The following is a 16,948-nucleotide window of genomic DNA, read 5'->3' as shown; positions in this document are numbered from 1 at the left end:
AGACTGCAGAAGACACCTGAAGTCAACCCCCTGCCTCCACATGAATTTGCACACGCTTGCACTCGTGTCTGTGTGCGTGCAAGTGTGCACAACAGAAACACACTAATTTCCTAAAAAGGAAACAACTAGGCACACACACAAAGATGATTCTCGGGCTGGAGAGATGGCTCAGTGGCTAAGAGCACTGACTGCTCTTCCAGAGGTTCTGAGTTCAATTCCCAGCAATCACATGGTGGCTCACAACCGTCTATAATGAGATCTGGTGCCTTCTTCTGGTGTGCAAGCATACACGTAGGCAGAACACTGTATACATAATAAATAAATCTAAAAAAAAAGAAAAAAAGGATAATTCTCACTAAATCCAGGTATTCTGGGTCACACCTGTCAACCCAGTGTTCATGGGGCTGAGGCAGGGGGCTGGGGAGTCGAAAGCTAGCCTGGTTGCACAGTAAGGTCTTATTTAAAAAAGCACAAACTAAAACTGCTCAATGTTATGAATCACTAAGGAAATATGTGTTAAAACCACAGTGAGATCTCAAGTCCCTCCTGTGGCTAAAGCCAAAAGGTCTGACTATAGCAAGTGTTGGCAAGGATACAGGGCAAAAGGCAGGCACTTCTATGTGGACTGCTAATGGAGAAATATAAATTCTGTGGCCAATTTGGTGACATTTTCAGTCTCTCGAAGAGGGAAACATACCCATAAGTTGCAGCCACCCCCTCCCGAGCACCCCAAGAGCATCTGTCCACACAAAGATAGGGGCATGAAGAAGTGATTCATGAAGTATCACTTGCCCGAACTGGGGGATTCATTTAGTTGAAGGGTGGTAATGATTTGTATGGCCTGTCCCTGGGAATGCACTAAACAAAAACAAACGACGATGCTACTTTTGTTCCTCCTTGGCTGCTTCATGTACATGAGGGGAAACTGAGGCTGCAAGAGTACAGGGCAGCAGCAAGGACCGGCTAGCAGGCCAGTGTCCAAGTGGGGCCCAGCATGAAGAGGACATTCAGGGCCCTCCTCGCTTCATCTTGGCGGGGCCGCTTCTCTGCCAGGCGGTCTCTGTGCTCCCTATCTGTGGCTCAGGACAGCGTTAATTGGGCAGAATCTGGACCAAATCCTCTCAGAACCACCCTGCTAATAAGCAGGCCGTTACACGAAAGCAGGAGCTGCCAGAGCCCTCGCTGGGTCGGGCTCAATTAATTCAAAGGAAAAGAGACTATGGAGCGCTCGTCCAGCAGGCAGGCTTGACAGTCACGCTTGTGCGAGGAGGGGTGGGGCAGGCTTCAGGTGGCACAGTCGACAATTCAAGCCCTGAGTTCCCCGTGAGGACAGAAAGGCATGGCCTCTCAGGCAGCCCAGAGAGAAGACTCAGGCAGGCTCAGAAGCTCAGGGGACTCGATCAGGGAGGTGGGTGGGGCTGGGGAGTTGGGACTGTGCAGGTCTGACTGTGCAGGCCTGTCTGAGCAGGCTTGCTCTTCTTTTCCACATGCATGCCAATTTATCCACTTACCCGAACCCAGTGCCTTAAAATAACGAGTCTTAGCCAGGTGGTGGTGACACACGCCTTTAATCCCAACACTCAGGAAGCAGAGGCAGGTGAATCTCTGAGTTTGAGACCACCCCGGTCTACAGAGCTCCAAGAAAGCCAGGGTTCACAGAGTAATCCTGTCTCGAAAAAAGAGTCTTACATTCTGTGTGAACGCCTGGTCTTCAAGCAGGTTCCACGAAAAATTATTTATTGTTGCTCTTCTTCTTCTTCTTCTTCTTCTTCTTCTTCTTCTTCTTCTTCTTCTTCTTCTTCTTCTTCTTCTTCGTATTATTATTATTATTATTATTTTATTAGAGACAGGGTCTGGCTATGCAGCTCACATTGGCCTGGATCTGAAGACCCTCCTGCCTCTGCCTTCTTAAGAGCTGGGAAGGCAGGAGTGTGCCACCTTGCCTGTCTTAGGTGAGTCTGGACTCTACCCCCATGACAGTGTGAAGCAGGCAGCTCCCCTGACTTTCAAGGCCCTCAGTCAAGCCTGAACCCACCTCCCCTGGCCTGAATGCTGGCTGAGACCCGTTTCTGTGATCCAGAATGTCCCAGAAGAGTGTCTGGGCTCTCCAGACACAGAAGTGTGTGACTCTTCACCCCTGCAACACTGTATTGGCCCAGGACATCCCAAGGCCTGATCAGGGCCAGCGACTCATGGGCCAGTGACCAGACTTCAGAAAGGTAGATCTGGAGTCAATAGGGCTTGGGTCATTGTTAGGCAGTGGTCAGCGGCTGCTGTGGTGTCTTGACGATGGGAAATGCTTCCTGTGGTGTGTGTTTTCCCCTTCTGCCCACTAGCTCAGTCCCCAGTTCACCTTTCCCCTCTTGGGCATCCATGACTGTCTACACCCCAGGATGTCTAGCTTGGATTCTTCCATGTCAGCTGGAGTCATCAGGGCATCCCCCATGTTAGACCCCAGGCTCTCCTCTGATCTTTATTTCCTACAGAGAGGATATAGAGGGGGCTCCGGGTGGGAAATGTATTTGCCAATGACCCACAGCAGGGCTTGAAGGTCACCTTGCCTTTTGCCCAGCACAATGGTCCCCCTTTTCATGAACCACAATGGCTTCCAGAAGAAGGGACTTGGGGACTTGATCTGGGTGTCGGGCTATAGCAAGGATTCTCTTCAACATCAGAATGGTGAGGGGTGGGAGCGGAGGTAGACAAGGCCGGGGCAAAAGTCTGCATCTGCCTGACTTTGGCCTTCACTTACCTCAGTCTCCTCTTTGCTTCATATTAAAAAGGGTCTGGGCACCTACCTTCTGCGGCATAAAGATCACGTAAAGAAAAGGCAGAGGTTGAACCACACTCCTCAAAACCCTCTGAATGCAGAATGACAGAGTGAGCGTGTTAGAGGGGACCCCCCAAGCTCTGTCCTAAAAGTGAGACACCCTGTGCCCCTCAGCTGAGTCCCTCTGCTTCTGGCTGGCCCAGCCTGGCCCCTTGCCCAGCTCTCCAACTAAACAAGTTCAAGACCTGAAGAGTAACTAGATGCATAAAGTTGGTGGGAAAAAAATCTGGATATAAATAAGTATTCCTGGGGCATTCCACCTCCTGCAGGCATGAACTTTGAATAATTGGAGCGAATTATGCCTAGGACTAATCAAAACTTTTTTTTTCCACTTGCTAATTACCTCTGGGCTTCATCAGTGTCACAGTCTAATCAACTCCAGACATCTTAATTGACCCTTGGGAAATGCCAGAACCGGAGGGCTTTGGTGTCACCGCGAGGGGGGCTGGGAGCTAGGAGGCTGGGGTCCTGGATGGAGCCATCTTGGCCTGGGGAGGGGGCTGGATATGGGGAGGGCGTCTTTCCCTAAAGACGCTGGCTCTGCTCAGTAGGGAAGAGACCTTGCTCTGTCCTGCAGGCCCTCGGACAACCTCTTCCACATCCTCTGTGGGTTTTAGCCATTGAATGGATGGAGTTCAGGTAGGGTTTGTTCTGGGTGGCCCCAGGGGTAGGGAGTTCAGGTAGGGTTTGTTTTGGGTGGCTCCGGCGGTAGTGATGATTTATTACAAAGTGGGGCTGGATAGCTCTGGGATGCTCCACCTGTTGGTGGGGTCTGCGGGGAACCTTGGGTGTCTGCAGGAGGGCTTGACTTTTTCCCCAAATGAAGCCATTTGCTCAGAATGAAAGATCTCTCTTCTAAGAACAGAACTCAGCTCCGGAGAGAAGCCCTGGGAGGCAGAGTCCTGAGAAGAAGGAAGGCTTGGGAAAGTGGAGAAATCTGCTCTGGGAGGCAAGGCAAGGAGTTGGTAGGGAGGGAGAGAAGAGCCCTGTGTAGGTGGTGGGGTCCAGAAATGGCTCGGTCCCAGGAAGTCTCTCGCGTCCTCTCTGTCCCCTGCCTCCCGGATTCTGCCCGCCCCGTTGTCTTCCTGCCTTCCTCCCCATTTCCTCACCTCCCCATCTGTCCCTCCCTTCCTCCTTGCTCTCTCCATCTGTCTCTCATAGGGTCTCCAGGGAAGCTGCTCTGGGTACACAGCTGGGCTTGGGAAGCTGTGGGGCCTCCAGTGACTGATGTCACCCAGGGGCTGACTGGGTGACCCTGTATAGTCCCCTCTACAGTCCCCCATCAAGGAGAAAGCCTGGGCACGTCTTTGTGCCAACTAACCTGGTACTTCAGCTATTTTCTGGGATTCTCTGAATACTGAGAGAAAGAGAGCTCCTTGCCCAGGTGCCAGGCTAGCCCACCCAGGGTCATTTATTCACTGTAGTTAGAATGCCACCCTTGACCTCAGTGTGAAGACACCTCAGGGGATTCTTGGGGACTATTTTGTGATACTGGTAATGGAACTTATGGACTCTAGCATACCAGGTAACTGCTCTGTTACTCAGCTACCCTCAGCCCTCACTGGGGGATTCTAGGCAGGGGCCCTACCACTGAGCCACACCCCAGCCCCTCACTGGGGGATTCTAGGCAGGGGCTCCACCACTGAGTCACACCCCAGCCCCTCACTGGGGGATTCTAGGCAGGGGCTCCACCATTGAGTCACACCCCAACCCCTCACTGGGGGATTCTAGGCAGGGGCTCTACCACTAAGCCACACCCCAGCCCCTCACTGGGGAATTCTAGGCAGGGGCTCCACCACTGAGCCACACCCCAGCCCCTCACTGGGGGATTCTAGGCAGGTGCTCTACAACTGAACCACACCCCAGCCCCTCACTGGGGGATTTTAGGCAGGTGCTCTACCATTGAGTCACACCCCAGCCCCTCCCTGGAGGATTCTAGGCAGGTGCTCTACCATTGCGTCACACTCCAGTCCCTCACTGGGGGATTCTAGGCAGGGGCTCTACCATTGAGTCACACCCCAGTCCCTCACTGGGGAATTCTAGACAGGGGCTTTACTACTGAGACACACTCCAGCCCCTCACTGGGGGATTCTAGGCAGGGGCTCTATCACTGAGCCACACCCCCAGCCTTCTTTTTATTTTAAGACAGTCTCTCTGAGTTGTCCCTGCAGGCCTGGAACTCACTCTGTAGCTTAGTCTGGTCCTAAATTTATAATCCACCTGCCTCACCCTACCGAGGAGCTGCGAGAATGTCTGAGCTTTCAGTCCTTGCTTTTTTTCTGTCTGTTTTGGAGTTGAGGCTTTGTCCCCCTTGTGCTTTGGGAGTGCATTCCGACTACAGCCCCACACCGTGGACACACTGAAAACCATTTAGTGACTAGTACTGGGTGCGTTTGGCTCCTGGTGGGATTCACAGACAGGAGTGGGGTCTGCCTGGGACAGGCACCCTGGTGGGCACAGTCAGGGCGTTCTGAGTCCAGCCCCTGCCCTGGGAGGGTCTGTCTGTTGTGAACACAGGGACCCTACCTGTGCACCTTCAGCAGCAATCCTTCCCTCCAGCCCAGAGCCCACCCACCCTGCAGGTCCCCAGGCCTCAGCCCCCAGGATGGACCAGCTTAGCCTCCTCGGCCAGCAGAAGCCATTCATCTCCTCTCTATGATAGATGGTCTGTCCTGTTTCGCGCCCGCCGCTCTTGCTATTTCAGTGGCAGAATAATGTTTATGGGTTCCCAGGGCAGTGCGGCCCTCCCTCCCCCACCCCCCTCCTACCCACCCTCCTTCCTGCACATTGGGGACTCTCGGTAGTATCAGGCGGGTTGTTGGGCTATTTTCATTCTCTTAATTTGCTGTCCCCATCTCCTCTTTCTTCTTATTGCATTTTTTTTTTGAGGGGTTGGGGGAGGGCCTCTGGAATGAGGCAGATATTTTCCTGGTGAACTTTTTTCAAAATAAAACCCATCATTTATGATTATTTTCCTTCCCCACTTGCTGTCAGCCTCTGCGTTTGGTTCCTTATCGGTGTGACTTCTCCCCCCCCCCTTCCCCCCCCCCCCCCCCGCCCAGCTCCACTCCTGCCTCCCTGACACAGGCAGGGATGGGGAGGTCTTAGCCTAAGGGTTTGCTGGAGAATCCGAGACCCTCCTGCACCTCATCATCCTATGCCCCCTGCCCTGCCTCCTCCTGGGACTCTGTCCCCAGGGCCTCCCCTGTCATGCCTTCCCTGTAGGATCTGTGTGAAGCCTCTTTAAAGGTCTCATCTTTCTACAGACACAAACTTAGGCCTGTTGATCATTCATTCATTCATTCAACAAACACTCCCTGAGGCTTCCCCCCTTTTCCTGTGTATATGCACGGTGTGTGTGTGTGTGTGTGTGTGTGTGTGTGTGTGTGTGTGTGCAATAGCGTGTGTGGAGGGTGTATATGGTTGATGTCATGTCAGGAATCATTTCAATGACATTTCTGCCTCATTCACTTTTCTCCCCCTGAGACAGGATTTCTCTGTGTAGCCCTGGCTGTCTTGGAACTCACTCTGTAGACCAGGCTGGCTTTGAACCCACAAAGATCCGCCTACCTCCCTGAGTGCTGGGATTAAAGGCATAGGCCACCACCCTGCTGCTAGCTCTGGGAGTCCTCTCTCTGCCTTTTGAGGAGGGCTGCCATGACTACCCAGCTTTTATTTGGGCTCTGGGTATCCTCTAGCTTGAATAGTTTTAATTGCTGAGTCATCCCTCAGCTTCCTGAGGATTTTTTTATGTCTCACGAAAAGCCATACACACGTCTAAGCAGGAATCCACCCTGATGTATCCCAGTCTACCTGTATCTCAGAGATGTTCTCCCTCTATGTTCATAAAACGGAGCCCTGGGCTTCCTTTGACTTTGCTGTGCAACACTGGGCAGATCACTGACCCTCTCTGAGCCTTCTTCGCTTTCCCTTTCGGTGAAAGCAAAACCTGGGTGCTGGGTATCTTGAATCGGCAGCACATTTCTCACCTGCTCTCAGGTGACACCTGTTCTGAGCAGCTTTGACCTGGCCCAGCTCTTTCATGGTTTCCTACCAGGAACAGCCAGGCCTGTGTGGGGCACTTCCCCCAGCCTGCCATGCCCAAGTGTCTAGCCAGCTGGTCTCTGAAACCCTCAACCAGGTCAGGGAAAGACCACGTGTTCCAGATTCTGGGTGACCCTTCCTGAAAGGATTCTGCCAGGTCTGTCTGCTGGGTGGGTGGGGGCGCTCCAGGGTCCAGGCTCACAGAGGATCCAGTCTTATAATGGGCTCAGAAGCATCTGTCCACACCGGCTCTCCCTACACTGGTAGAGGAGTTAGTCATGAATATTTATGAGCCTATGAATATTCACGACGGCAGTGGTGCTCCTCTTCCTAACCTCCTGCCCTTGGGCACTTCCATGGCAGCTACGTGTCTCTGTTGACCCTGAGGGAGACCCAGCAGGACTGGCAGCTTGCTAGGAGCCTGTTGAGCACCCTACCTCAAGAGCGAGAGTCCCAGCTCTGACTCTCTTCCCTGGTAAAGACTGGCCCTTCCTTAGGCCTCAGTTCCCTTTTGACACCCAGGGGATTTGTGCACCCCCTCCACCCCAGCCCCCCATCCCCCCAGAACAATGGCAGGGTCTCCGGTTCCACTGTCAGAGCTCTTATTGTCTCTGGAACAAAGACATGAGCCTTGGGTTCCGGGCCTGGCCAGACTGTACATTAGGCGCGGAATCTGAGAGGTTTGGGTCAGGTGTCCCTGTCACTCTCCCAAGCTACCACTGGGGACAGCCCAACTCTCCCCAGATGAAGCTGGCTGACTGAAATCACAGGATAAGCAAGGGAGTTGGCACACTGGACCAAACTGCTCAGCCGGACTTGGGAGTCCCACTACTCACCTGTGTGACCTCAGTGGCCCCCTCAGCTCTGTTCTCAAACCCCTCTGTGCTGTGACCCCTCTGACCCTGTCTGTATCCCAGGCCTGGCCATTCTTGGTGGACGTAGGTTATTTTGTGTCAAGGAGCTCTGAGCTAAGCACATCTGACCAGTTGCACAGAGGAGACTCAAGAAGGCCAAGCCCAGTGTGGCTGCAGAGTGCCCCTCTACCCAGAGGAGCCAAGGTCCCCAAGTTTTCCTTGGAAGTTCTACAGGCTCTGGGTTTTCAAGGTGCCTGGCCCCATCTACCTACAGCATGGATACTCCTCAAGGCTGGCCTTGTCCACAGGGCTCCAACAGGAGGTAATAGATGGCTGGACTCACGAACCAGAACCAACTGTTTAGTACCTTCTAGAGTTGTCCAAGATACTTGTGCTCCCTGGCATGCCTTCTCCAATGTCCAGTGAGCACTTCCTATCCACCACATTGTGCTGGGAGCTCCAGAGCCTTTGTATGAGCCCTGCCCACAACAATACTAAAGTCATTGCTAGGTCCCGACTTCTCACTCTGTCTTCCCAAACCCACAACAAGACATCTTGCTCCAGGGCTCACTTGCCTAAGGTCACACAGCGAGTATATGTTGGGATTTGAACCTGTCTCAGTGTGTGCTTAGGGCCACATTCCAGGGTGGAGGGCAAATAGAGGTCCCCTTATACTTTGGATCTTTGCCTAGACTGACCCTGTGGGAACTTCATGGCTGAGACCCAGCCTACTCCGTGCTGTTTGCCTAAACGAGTCCAACCTCTGTCTTCCCGCGGGACCGACGCAGCCACCGCCAACATCTGTGGGGACAACAGCACTGGAATGCCTAATGAGAGTTCGACGTGGCCCTGCCACGGAGCGTGGGCTGGGACAGATGGTCCATCATTATCTATCTTTATTAATTACTGGCTCCCTGGGCAGCGATTGGCTCTGAGCTCAGCCTTGTCAGAGGTACCAAGGCACCCAGCTCTTCTGGAAGGAAGAAACAGCCCTTCGTTGAGTACAGCATGCCTTTCCTCCCGGCTGCCTTTGAGGCCACAGACATTTTTGGCTCAGTGAGGTCTCTGGGGTGTTGGGCTAAGCGAGAAGCAAACTAGCAACGGCAGTTACTAAGGGTCCTGAGTGGAGGCATGTGTGCAGGGAGAGGCAGAGACCCAGCCCAGCCCACCCAGAATTATGGGCAGCAGCTGGGGTCTGGGCAGCTGTGTTCAGGCCTGAACATACTGTGTGCATGTTCTTGTGTGTTTGCACGTGTGCCTGTGAGTGGTTGTGTGTGTGCATGCACACGCATACGGAGGCCAGAGGTTGATGTGTGGTGCCTGCCTTTCTCATTCCTCAATCCCTCTCTACCTTGCTTTGCAGATTTTCTTTTAAATGTGTATGTGTGTGTGTGTATTTCTCACACATGTGCAGATGGCAAGGGAGCTGAAAGAGGGTACTGGAGCTGGAGTTACAGACAGCTGTGAACCTCCAGATAGGGGTGCTAGGAATTAAACCAGGGTCTCCCAACAGGAGCAGCCATTAACTCATTGCTCTTAACCTGATAAACACCCAGTTTCTTTCTCTCCCTCTCCACCTTGCTTTCTTTTCTTTTCTTTTTTTCCTTTTTTTTTTTGCTTTGTTTTGTTTTGTTCATCTTGAGACAGGGTAGACAGGGTTTCTCTGTGTATCCCTGGCTGTCCTGAAATTCACTCTGTAGACCAGGCTGGCCTTAAACTCAGACATCCAGTTGCCTCTGCCTCCTGAGTCCTGGGATTAAAGGCTTGTGCCACCGTTGACCAGTTCCACCTTGTTTTTTTTGAGACAGCATCTTTCTCTGAATCCAGAGCTCTCCAGTTCATTGAGAGGTTGGCTGGCTGGTGAGCTCCAGGCATCTGCCAGTCTCTGCTGCCCACGCTCCCAGCACTGGAACTGCAGACACTGGCTTTTCTGTGAGCGCTGGGGATCCAGACTCAGGTCCTCGTGCTTGTGTGGCAAGAATTCACCAACCGTGTTATCTCCCCACCTCAGACCCTCTGCATCCACCTCCATCCTGCGTTCCTGGGGTAGGGACCCTGGGCACCCACAGACCCTTGAGGTCTCACCCTGCCTCACCTTTCACACGCCCAGAGCGCCATCTGCCCTGGGTCACCCTGAGCTCTGATCTGGGTCCCAAGCTCAGCCCAGTCCCAAACTTTCAAAGAGGCTCAATGAGTGAGTCACTTCCCCTCCCCCTCATGCTCTATGATGAGGGAGGGCAAGGACCTCTCTATAGTGTGTGCCCAAGGTGCCAAGGCTTGTGGCATGTCCCCCACGATCCCTGGTCCCACCCCAAGGGACAAGGATGCCCTCCCCCAGCCTCCAAGAAATGAATAGAATAGCCATCAGAGAAAGAGTTCCTCTGGGCTCTGGGTTCAGGTTCTGTTGCTGGGGCAAGAACCAGGCATCCCTAGGCTGTGCCAGGGCAGATGAGGCTGCCCGTGCCTGCCAGCCGACACACATCCCCAGCTTGTGTGCAGCCTGTTAGTCAAGGAGACGAGGGGACGTGAAGCATAAGATTCCCAGTCAATAAAAAAAAAAAAAATGCCGTGGAGGCTTTTTATACACCGTCTGTCACGCGGGGTAGGCGTTTTATCTGCTGCCCATTTGACAGCTTGTCAGGAAGCAAGGCCCTGCCAGAGCCCTTGTTGCTGCCGATTCAATGGTGCTCTCAGGAGCTGGCCAGGCTCTGCGAGGGGAGTGATCGTGGGAAAGGACCCTCTGGGTCCCACATCCATCCTGAGCTTGAGTGTGGAGCCACCTGTGCCTGCTTGTTTGGGTCATCGTAACAAAACACAACAGGAATTTAATCTCTCATAAATCCTATGGATCGAAGGGCGGGGCTTAGGGATGGACAGGATCAGCTCCCCTGGGGTCTCTCTCCTTGTAGATCATGTATCCCCTTGTGTCCTTGAATGATCAGCTTTCTGCGAGTGTCTGTGTCCTTATCTCTTCTGTGTGTGTGTGTGTGTGTGTGTGTGAGTGTGTGTGTGTGTGTGTGTAAAAATATGGAGGTCAAAGGTCAACCTCGGGGCAGGTTTTCCCACCATTTTTTTTTTTTTTAGCTGAACCTTGTCAATTAGGCTGGACAGGCTGTTCAGTGAGCCCCATGGATCTATGTGTCTCTGTTTCTCTACTGCTGGGGTTAGAGGCCTGAATCTTCATGACCTGCTTTCTTATGTTGGTTCTGGGGACCAGACTCAAGTCTCATGTTTGCAAGCCAAGCACCAACTGAGCCACCTCCCCAACCTCTGATGTCTTCCTATGGGGACCCCAGTCCCACTGGGAGGGACGCTCTGTGTGGTAACCTCCACGAAGGCTCTGTCTCCGATACAGTGATATTCTGAAGTTCAGGACTTCAAAACAGACATTTGGAGGGAGGGCCCAACTAGCCTCTAATTCTTCCTTCTTTCCTGAGTTGCCCTTGTGTTGCTGAGTGACTCTAGGCACTCCTGCCCCCCACCAACCTTCTGTGTTCTTCAAAGGGCTGGCCAGGATCCACAGGGTCATCCTCCTGCATGTTGTGAAGGACCAGAGCCATAGGAGCCTTGTGAACGGGAGAAACAAAGGTAGCTGAGCGGCCATCAAGGCCGCAGCAGGGTCAAGGGCCCCAAATAGGGATAGGACTCAGCTGAAACACAGGCTTAAATCCCAGCCCTGCCCACAACTGGCGGCGAGGCCAGACTGACGTTGTTTTGACATCTTTGTCTCAGTTGCCTAACCTAGCAGATGGAACTGGGGTAGGAAGGAGTGAGTGGACAGGCTCAGACATGTCTGCTGAGCAGTGTGCAGGCTGAGAAGTGGAGGCTTGGTCCCGAGGAGGGGGTGGGAACTGGCCGAAGAATGCCTTGAACCCCAAGGAAAATGATATTCATGCAAGGAGCTTCAGGGATTTTCCCAGCAGCGACACCTCCCTGAAAGGTCAGCTCAGGAAGGGTGACACTGGCAGCCGCCAGGACAGCGCTAGGGGTCTTGGTAGTGAACCAGAAGCGGGGACGGTGTGGGCACATATGGCAAGAAAAGACCCACTCACGCTTCCCTGAGGGTGGGTGGGAAGAGGGCTGACTGCAGGGCCACATAGTCTGGGGCAGGAAGGTTTGCTGGAGCCTGTGGATCCCAGAACTCAGGAGGTGCCACAGTTCAAGACCAGCCTGAACAACTTAGGAGACTCTATCTCAAAACAAGCAATGAAAAGAGGCTTAGGATGTCATTCAGTGGTAGAATGTCCACCTAGAATCCTCCAGTGAGGGGTTGGGGTGTGGCTCAGTGGTAGAATGTCCACCTAGAATCCCCCAGTGAGGAACTGGGGTAGAGCACCTGCCTAGAATCCTCCAGTGAGGGGCTGGGGTATGATTCAGTGGTAGAGCCCCTGCCTAGAATCCCCCAGTAAGGGGCTGGGGTGTGGTTCAGTGGTAGAACCCCTGCCTAGAATCCGCCAGTGAGGGGCTGGGGTGTGGTTCAGTGGTAGAGCCCCTGCCTAGAATCCCCCCAGTGAGGGACTGGGATGTGGCTCAGTGGTAGAGCACCTGCCTAGAATCCCCCAGTGAGGGGCTGGGGCGTGGCTCAGTGGTAGAGCACCTGCCTAGAATCCCCCAGTGAGGGGCTGGGATGTGGCTCAGTGGTAGATCCCCTGCCTAGAATCCCCCAGTGAGGGGCTGGGGTGTGACTCAGTGATAGAGTCCTGCCTAGAATCCCCCAGTAAGGGGCTGGGGTGTGGCTCAGTGGTAGAGCCCCTGCCTAGAATCCCCCAGCGAGGGGCTGGGATGTGGCTCAGTGATAGAGCACCTGCCCAGAATCCAGTAGTAGTTACAAGAATAGGACCGAAAGCTTGAAGGGGTCCCCCAAACTTGGGAGGAAAATGTCTTCAAAATTGTCCCTCTACTTTTTCAGACAATAAAAATCCCATGAAACATATAATGCCTAAACAGACATCCCCCAGGAAGCCCCCTGGGTTGTCCGGGATAGAATGCGTCTCTCCCTTTGTAGTGCCTCCAGGTTCCAAGGAATATTATTTTCCAGGCTGGGTGTTTGTGGGTCAATAGCTCGACATCTCTGAGTTTCAGCTTCCCTTTGAAAAACAGATGAATGAGATTTCCTTTCTGGGCTGGTGAGTTAAGAGAGATGGGCTGTCGTGGGCTCAGTGTGTTACATGGCAGTGTGCCAACTTCCCAGACTTAGGAGTGAGACGTTACCGAGCACAATCTTTACAGAGGTGAACAGGGCTAAATGAGGTCATCGGGGTGACCCTAATCCATTGTGACAGCGTCTTTAAGAGAAGGGGAAATCTGGACCCAGAAGACATGGTAAGGAAGAAAGCTGGCAGCCACAGAAAGCCAACCGCAGCTGTTAACCGGGAAGGGAGGTGAGGCAGGGTGCTCCCCCATAGCCTGCCTGGGAGGCAACTTGGCCCTCATACACCTTGTCTGTGAGTCTGGTTTCAGCTGTGCATAGACACCCTTCTGCTGCATTAACAATGTGTGGCATCTCATTATAGTGTCCCCAGAGCATTGACACAGGCCTAGGTGTGTCAAGGCCCATACTCCGAAGGCTGCCAGCTTCTACTGATGTTAGCCTAGCACTCTGCCTGCACATGTGATTTTCCACAGAGCCCTGCACCCGGGCATGCACCTACTCCCCTTTGCAGCCTACGTAAGGGTAGTTTGAAGCTCAACTGTTAGTAGACAATAGTGTGGATGCATGTGCACATACATGCACACACACTGATATTTGTGTCATGTGGATGTACACATATGCAAATGTTATACTTCAATTGTGCATGTAAGCACCCTGAAATGCATGTATACATACATACATGCATACACATGTGCACACCCTCACACAGGCACCCTGAAGACAGGTACATACATGTGTGCACATACCGTGCACAAAATCATGCAGCACACACATGCACAGGGCACACTGAACACACATCACACTCACAGGCATCCAGCACACACAAGTACTCTGCATGCACTTGCATGCACATCTGCAACATACACATGGAGGCCCCAACACCAATGTGTCCACACACAAGGTATATCACACATATATGTATATGCACACATGTATACACCAACTCAGAGCGCCAATGCACAAATATGCATGCATATGCAGACATCCAGACATGCTCACATGCACACACATGGCAGACATGCACTAGCACGCATACGATTGGAGCTGGGGAAGTTCCCAGAGCCTCTCTTCCTCTTCCTTTGCCAGCACTTGCGTGAAGCCAGACCCGGTGTTTGTCACCAAGCACAGGCTGCAGGTTGAGCACACCTCTGGGCAGGATACTCAGCAGGAGCGTTTACTGTCTGCGGCTATTGTGAGTACCTACTGTGTGCAGGACTGCTGGTGATAGTCAGACAAGGGTGACATCTGAGGAGATCCCAGTGAAAATATCCCAGTATCCCAGAGAGATGCTGCCTGAAGCATCTGTTGTCAAGGAAAGCAGGGGATGTGCACTGTGTTCAGAGCCACATTTATGGGGGCAACAACGGCCCTTCCATCTATGCTCCAGAAATCCTTGGACCACGTGACTGAAAGCCCTGGCCCCTCCCCTGCTCCTAGGCTTCTCTTTTATCTCCTCTCCCTCCCTGTAGGAACCCTGCTCGCCTGATTCCATTTTTAAGAAATTAAGGACCTCTAGACCCCGTTTACTTAAAAGCTTGCAAGATGTCACTTTTGTTACCTTCTCATTCAGACCCATTAGGGTTGGAATTGAAATGAATGTCTGGGATCAGGAAACGGGTCTTGCTCTGGGGGCTTCACCTCTAAGGAGAGTAACCTCACCCTTCAAAATGCAATGAGATAGTGGGGGGGGCATAAAGAGGGTACCTGCCCAGCCTCTTCTCAGCCCTGGCCTTCCCTGCCCACCTTTGCAGGACCTGAAAGCCCCAGGCATTAGGCACAGCATCCCTTTCTCAATCTCTTCTTGTGTCCCACCGTCTTGCATTAAGCAAACTTTGGTTGGATGGGATGGTGGCCCCAGTTATCCACCTTCTGAGTTGTGAAGGGCGCTGGTGTGAGCACCCCATCCACCTGGGAAGAGGTTGATGACCTGAGGGACTGAGGTGAGGAGAGAAGTGGGGAAAGCCACCAGCGAACAGTGCAACAGGCTGTGGATCCCGTGATGACCAGCTAGAAACTTTGTCCGAAGAATTTCTGAGTTAAGGATGAGACAGTCGGGCAGTGGGTTTGTCACCCCAGTCACCCAGCCTGGGCTACTCAGCGAGGCCTTGTCTGGAAATAAGAAGCAATAAGGGGACTGGGTGGATGCAGCTGGCAAGACAGCTCCATTGGGAAGCGAGTTCAGTCCTGAGAACTCACGTCAAACAGGTGGGTGTGGTGGCAGGAGCTTAGAATCCCAGAGCTGGCCAGTCAGCTAGTGTACTTGGCCAATAAGAGGCTTTTTCTCAGAGGATAAGATGGGTTGGCTGTGGTGGCCCATATTTTTAATCCCAGCACTTGGCTGGTGGATTTCTGTGACTTTGAGACTAGCCTGGTTTACATAGAGAGTTCCAGAATAGCTAAAACTATACAGAGAGACCCCATCTCAAAAACAAATCAACAAAAAAAAAAAAGACAAAACTGAATGGCACTTGAGGAACAGTGTTCAAGGTTGACCTCTGTCCTATACACACACACACACGCACATGCACACGCACACACACACACGATAAATACGTAAGTAATTAAGTAAATAAAAATAGGACTGAGAGGCTGTCGCTGATTCAGTGGTTAAGAGCCCTTGTTGCTCTTGTATTGAACCTGGTTTAAATTCCTAGCATCCATATGAGGCTCACATATGAGGCTCACAACTGTCTATAACTCCAGTTCCAGGGGATCTGACACCCTCTTCTGGGCTCTATGGGTACCAGGAACATGTGGTGCATAGATATACATGTAGACAGCACACACACTCACAGAGGTCTTTAAAAAATATCTCATAATGAACCCTGGACCTAAACATAAAAGCTAAAACTGTAAAAAGTTTAGCAGAGGGCTGGAGAGATGGCTCAGTGAGTAAATTGCTGGCCTCATAGCTCAAGAACCTGAGTTTGATTCCCAGAAGCCATGTAAAAAAGCCAGGTATGGCAGAGCACATCTGAAATTCCAGCACTGGCCAGGCAGTGGTGGCACACGCCTTTAATCCCAGCACTCAAGGCAGAGGCAGACCGTCTCTGAGTTCAAGGCCAACCTGATCTACAGAGCAAGTTCCAGAACAACCAGGGCTACGCAGAGAAACCCTGTCTCAGAAACTCAGAAAACCAAAAAGAAAGGAAGGAAGAAAGAGAGAGAGAGAGGGAGAGAGGGAGAGAGAGAGAGAGAGAGAGAGAGAGAGAGAGAGAGAGAGAGAGAGGAAAAACAAATATCCCAGCAATGGGCAAGTGGAGACAGGAGGATCCTTGGGACTCACTGCCAGGCAACCTAGCCTACATGGTAAGCTCCAACCCCTCCCTCCCCCCACAGATACACATACAACTTTGAGGAGAACATAGGAACAAATCTTTATCTTAAGAAAAGGGTGCTCAAATGTGTTACCAAGAAGTCAAGAAATTAAAAGAAATATGGTCTTTATTAAAATTAAAATTCTCTGAGCTGCAGACAGCTCTCATGCAGACAAACAACCCACAGGGACAGAGAAGACACTTGCAAGTGATATGCCTAATGAGGGACTTGTGTCTAAACTATGTAAAGAACTCTGACAACTCAATAATAATAAGATAAAGATCCTGATTTTAAAATGGGCACAAATATGAATATGCATTTATTCAAAGAATTTATTCAAATTTCCATTCACACAGAAAAATTCTCAACATCAATAGCCAATGGGGGAAATGCAAATCGCGGTCCTAATGAGAGAGGACAGACTCCCATCCTCTAGCGGCCCGTCATCGCAGATGACAGGGAAGTGTTGGTTGGGTGTGGAGGTGTGGAAAGTGCTGGGCCCCCTGAGAAAGTCAAGAGTTCTTCAGAAGGTCGAACACAAGGTTGTGGGCAGCCCAAGGGTTAGGTGTATATATACTCTGGGAAAATGAGACCATGTGTCCACACAAAACTGTATAAAAATGTTCCTCTACCCACTATAAGCCCAGAGCAGAAACTAAGTGTCTCTCATCTGACACGGATGGATAAAAAGTGTGGTATATCCACATAGTGGAGTGTTACTCAGCAAGGAAAAGAAATGGACTCCTTTTC

This window comes from Myodes glareolus, chromosome 2, assembly GCF_982192425.1.
Source record: "Myodes glareolus chromosome 2, mMyoGla1.1, whole genome shotgun sequence".
Taxonomy (NCBI): domain Eukaryota; kingdom Metazoa; phylum Chordata; class Mammalia; order Rodentia; family Cricetidae; genus Myodes; species Myodes glareolus.
This window is presented reverse-complemented; position numbering follows the sequence as displayed.